Raw genomic sequence first — 6,536 nt, forward strand, 5'->3', positions numbered from 1 at the left:
ACACATTATTAATGATAATATTATAATTATGTTACATTATAATAGTCTTATTTATATATTGATCCGCATTTGAAAGAAATTGGCGATTTTGGATTTCATCTCGTTTGGATAAAGACTCCATTATTTGGTTGAAAAATAAATTATTTTGTTGAAAGTGTAACTCTTTTGTAAAAAAAAGTCATTTTTTCTATATAAAGTTCAACTGCTTTGTTAAAATGTATTTTTTATTCTTTGAAGGTTCATCTGTTCCGTTCAAAATATATTTTTGAAACTGAAAATTTAACAAATTCAATAGATAATTGGTCTTTTTGACTTTAAAATTAAATAATTTCGTTGAAAATTCATGTATTTTTTAAAAAATTTGTCTGTTTTGTAGACAATTAATTTTCTTGGTCGAAAATTCATCTTATTGTTTGACAATTCAACAACTTGTTGAAAATTCATTTTCCCTGTTCAAAATTATTTATCTTTATCTGAAAATGTAACTATTATATGATTGATTGAAATCTAATCGTATATATTGGTTAAGTTGAAAAATCTTTTTTTTTTATAAAAACCATTAATCTTCTTGGTCGAAAATTCACATTTTCACTTGGAAATTTAACAATTTTGTTGAAAATTCGTTTTTTTTTCTTGTTCAATTCAATTTCTTATCTCAGTTTTTATCTGGAATTTGAACTATTCTATTTTTGGTTGAAATTTTATCCTGTACATTGTATGAGTTAAAACACGAATTATTTCATAGAAAATTAATTTATTTGTTTTCGATTATGATTTTTTTTATATTGAAAGAATTTTTAAATAAAATTTTTTAAATTGAAATTAAGGTATTAAAAATGGAAAAGTTATTGACTTTACAAGATGATTCTGAATTCGTTGAAAATTAAAGAATTAATAGATATTAGTTTTAAAAATTATTTTCAATAGTGACTTCAAATATTATTTGAGTCTAAAAAATTTGAATTTTAACCCATTCAATTTGAAATTTTTTAATTAAAAAAAACAACAAAATTTTGTTAATTATTAGCAATATTTAACCATTCATTTAACACAACTTTTAAAAACTATAAAAATTTGAAAAGAATGGTTAAAAATAGAAAACCTTGAATTGTTAAAATTGTAATGAGATAAATTTTAACTTTGAACGCTACAATTTTAATATAAAAAAAGATTCAAAATTAATTTAAAACTTGAAATTATTTCAAATAATTTGAATGACGATGTAGATTTTTTCAGATTAAAAAAAATTAAGCTTTTTGAGAATTGTAAAATATTTAAAAAGAATAAAAAAATGGTTGAGATTGCTAAGAAAATTGAAAATGATTTTTTATTTTGAAAAATTAATTTTAAGTGAGTATTTGAAAGGATTTTGAAAATTAAAAAAAACAGGACGATTTTAAGGCAATTTTTTTATTTTGCAGCTTTTTAATGTTAGGAAAAGATCTAATTAACAAAATATATCAATTTTCAACCCAAAAGTTTACTTTTTAATAAAATAAATTAATTTTCTATCAAATAATTGGTGTTTTAACCAATACAATGTACAGGATAAAGTTTCAACCAAAAATGGAATAGTTCAATTTCCACATAAAAGTGATTAATTTTTAATCAATCCTAGAATAGTTACATTTTCAGTTAAAGAAAAATAATTTTTAACAGAAAAAATGAATTTTCAACAAAATTGTTAAACTGTAAATCAAGAAGATGAATTTTGGCCAGTAAAATTTATTATCTACAAAAAAGACAAATTTTAATCAAAATACATGTATTTTCAACGAAATTATTTAATTTTTAAGTCAAAAAGACGAATTATGTACAAAAACTTGAATTCTTTATGCGAAAAATATGAGTTTTCAATAAAAGAGTTAAACTTTCAACCAAATAGTTCAATTTTCAACCATAATTATAAAATGTTGTTAAAAGAAGTGTATTTTTTTGTTGCAAAGTAGTTCAACTCTTAGTGACATAGTCGACTTTTAAACTTAAGAAGATATTATTATTATAAAGGAGTAGTGTGTGGAAGGGATAGAGATTTTTCAGATTGATCCAAAATTCTCGTGCTATTTAAGTAAATAACACGTTCGTTCCGCAACACTGCTCCGACCCAGGTTGCTGATCAATCTCTCTAGCAAGCACCCCAAGCGAAGAACCTCACGAAGTCGTTATGTAAGGCTCCCCACTTGGGTCCATTAATAGCCAAGGTCTTTGTTTCAGGCGTCGTTCACTCTACTTACACACTTTTTATTAACTATTTGCCGTCATACTTTCCTGTCCTGGCATACTTCTCTAGCTTCTTTTATGTCCATGCATTTTTTCATGCAGGCTCTCGTGTTTCTGTGACTTCTTATTTCTCTTCTAAGTAGGGTCTCATTCACACATTCTAACCATTCTTTCCGCGGTCTACCTCTGGGCACGCTGCCATTTACTTTACCTTGATACTCTTGTTTCGTTAGTCGTTCATTTGGCATTCTCTCAACATGTCCGAACCATCTTAACCGATTTCTTTCCCATGTGTCTTTTCAATTGAGTTTTCCATCGCATCGTGTTCAACATCGCAGTTGTGGTTGATATTTCAACCAAACAATTGCATTTTTGAACAAAAATGATACATTTTCAACCAAAAACATTAAATTTCTACCAAACAAGGTCAAATTCCAACAAAATACATAAACTTTCAATGAAATTATTTATTTTCAAAGTCAAAAAGAGTATTATTTACAAAAAAAGCTGAATTTTTAATTCAAAATATGATTTTTCAACAAAAATTTTAGTTTTCGACCAAATAGTTTAACTTTCTATCAAATTGTTGACTTTTAACGCCAAAAATATGCACTTTTTACAAAACAGTAACATTTAAAAAAAAAAAGTTCATCTGAAGGCAAATAGTTAAATTTTCAACTATTTATTACAGTTATTTACAGTTATTTACAGTTATTTACAGTTGACAATTCAACCGAAAAATTTAATTTTTAACCAAAAAGCATAAATTTTCTATAAAAAAATTTAATTTCTACAAAGAAAGACGAATTTTTAACAAAATACATGATTCATTAACCAAAAATGGTATAGATTAATTTTCAGTTTCAAACATGTATTTTTACAACACATAAAACGCATTTTCATCAGAATAGTTATTAAATAAAAAAATAAATAAATTTCAACAAAGTAGTCGAACTTTTGATAGAAAAGAGGAAATTATTTAAAAAATAGTTACATTTTCAACAAAATAATTAAGTTTTCATCCAAATAATTGAGTTTTTATCCAAACGAGATTTTGAAAATGTTGTGAATATTTGAATTTTAATAACTGATAAAATGTAACGTGAATTATCGAAAAATTGTCCAAGTTTTTCGGTAGTGTGTGATATTGTTTAAACTAAAAAAAAAACGTAAATATTTGTATTATAAATCTATCCGTGTGTCTATAAATATTTACATCAATAATTTAAAAGAAAAACAGTTTAAATTACACCTAACCGGTGTAATTAAGATTTTTAACTTCTAATTTCATAGTAATAATAGTTACATGATATTAATATTTAAAACTTAACCAATTCCTAAAGAATTATATATTTTTATAAAGATTTTTCCTTATACGTTAAAAACTAAATAATTACTACATCTGTTTAAGAAAACCACAAGGCGAGTTGTCAAGAAATTATTCACATATTTTTTTAAAGTTTTTTTCTTTTAAATTATTGATATAAATATTTATGGATAGGTAAGACGGATAGATTTATAATACAAATATCTATCTTTTTGTTTTTAGTTTAAACAATATCACACGCTAAAGAAAAACTTTGACAATCGTTTGATAATTTACGTTATCATATTATCAGTTATTAAAATTCAAATATTGACAACATTGTCAAAATCTCGTTTGTGTAAAAACTCAATTATTTGGTTGAAAACTTAATTATTCTGTTGAAAATGTAACTATTTTGTGAAAAAAGTCCTTTTTTCTATCAAAAGTTCGACTACTTTGTGCAAATTTATTAATTTTTTTATTTAATAACTATTCTGATGTAAATATGTTTTATGTGTTGTAAAAATATATGTTTGAAACTGACAATTTATCTGTACCATTTTTGGTAAAAAAAAATCATGTATTTTGTTAAAAATTCGTCTTTCTTTGTAGAAATTAAATTTTTTGTGGAAAATTTATACTTTTCGGTTAAAAATTAAAATTTTCGGTTGAAATGTCAACTGTAAATATTTTTTGGCTGCAAAGTCGTTTTGTTGTAAATGCAACTATATTGTTAAAAATTAAAATCATAATTTTTGGGTGGAAAATTCGAATATTCACTTAAAGTTGAACTACTTAGAAACAAAATTAATTTTTTCTTATTAAGGATTCATAATTATAGTTGAAAATTTAACTATTTGCCATCAAATGAACTTTTTTGTTAACAATTTTAATGTTTTGTAAAAAATGCATATTTTGGGCGTTAAAAGTCAACAATTTGATAGAAAGTTAAACTATTTGGTCGAAAACTAAAATTTTGGTTGGAAAATCATATTTTTGGGTTAATAATTCCGCTTTTTTTGTAGATAATACTCTTTTTGACTTTTAAATTAAATAATTTCGTTGATAGTTCATGTATTTTGTTGGAAATTGACCTTGTAGAAAAAAAAATTGACCTTGGTTGAAAATGTATCATTTTTGGTCAAAAATGCAATTGTTTGGTTGAAATATCAACTGTACATCTTCTGCGGTTAAAAAGTCGATTATTTCACTAAGAATTGAACTACTTTGCAACAAAAAAAGCGTTTTTTTAACAACGTTTTATAATTATGGTTGAAAATTTAACTATTTGGTTGAAAGTTTAACTCTTTGATTGAAAACTCATATTTTTCGCTTAAAAAATTCAACTTTTTGTAGATAATTTGTCTTTTTGACTTAAAAATTAAATAATTTCGTTGAAAATTTATGTATTTTGTTTAAAATTTCATTTTTTCTGTTAAAAATTATTTTTCTTTATCTGAAAATGTAACTATTCTAGGATTGATTAAAAATTAATCACTTTTATGTGGAAATTGAACTATTCCATTTTTGGTTGAAACTTTATCCTGTACATTGTATTGGTTAAAACACCAATTATTTGATAGAAAATTAATTTATTTTATTAAAAAGTAAACTTTTGGGTTGAAAATTGATATATTTTGTTAATTAGATCTTTTCCTAACATTAAAAAGCTGCAAAATAAAAAAATTTCCCTAAAATCGTCCTGATTCTTTTTTTTTAATTTTGAAAATTTTTTTTAAATACAAACTTAAAATTAATTTTTCAAAATAAAAAATCATTTTCTACTTTCTTAGCAATCACAACCATTTTTGTTATTCTTTTTAAATATTTTACAATTCTCAAAAAGATTAATTTTTTTCAATCTACAAAAATCTACATCGACTTTCAAATTATTTGAAATAATTTCAAGTATTAAATTAATTTTGAATTAAATGAACGGTCAAATATTGCAAATAATTAATGAATTTTTTTTTAATTAAAAAGTTTCAATTTGAATGGGTTAAAAATAAATTTTTTTAGATTGTGGAATTGTCAAACAATAAGATGAATTTTCGACCAAGAAAATTATTGATCTACAAAACAGACAAATTTTAAACAAAATACATGAATTTTCAACGAAATTATTTAATTTTAAAGTCAAAAAGACCAATTATCTACAAAGAGTTGAATTTTTTAAGCGAAAAATATGAGTTTTCAATCAAAGAGTTGAACTTCAACCAAACAGTTGAATTTGTTAAATTTTCAGTTTCAAAAATATATTTTGAACGGAACAGATGAACCTTCAAAGAAAAAAAAGTACATTTTAACAAAACAGTTGAACTTTTTATAGAAAAGAGGACTTTTTTACAAAATAGTTACACTTTCAACAAAATAATTTATTTTTCAACCAAATAATGAAGTTTTTATCCAAACGAGATGAATTCCAAAATCGCGAATTTCTTTAATTTCTTTCAAATGCGGATCAAGATATAAATATGACTATTATAATGTAACATAATTATAATATTATCATGAATAATGTGTGTTTGTATATATAAATATATATATAATAGTATAGATATTTATATCATTTATATTTTATACTTGAAATAATGTAACCTCAAAAAATACGCATATAAAGAGGCGCGCGAAGTATTAAAATCATGAGAATCGCCAGCATCGAAACCTGGAAATATTAAAATCCCAATATCTTGATTTTATTTCAAAGCAGTTAGCAGATAAAGACATAAATAGAACCGTCGAAGTGTTCCGACCGGCAATCGTGCACCTTCGAGTTTTCAAATTCAGAAGAGGAGAAATGGGTTGCGCGCGCAACCCAGTCATGTACATCGTTTGCTACTATATTTCAGACTTACAAGACCTGTGATAGTATTGGAGTGAACATCGTTTCAAATCTGGGATCACTGCTGTACTGTAGGCAAGAATAAGCGCTAAAAAGGAAAATAATCGACGGGTTTCTACGAGTTAAAATGACCGACATGTCATTTGATGAACTTGCACTGTATCAAGA

The sequence above is a fragment of the Belonocnema kinseyi genome, chromosome 10 (assembly GCF_010883055.1).
Source record: "Belonocnema kinseyi isolate 2016_QV_RU_SX_M_011 chromosome 10, B_treatae_v1, whole genome shotgun sequence".
Classification (NCBI taxonomy): domain Eukaryota; kingdom Metazoa; phylum Arthropoda; class Insecta; order Hymenoptera; family Cynipidae; genus Belonocnema; species Belonocnema kinseyi.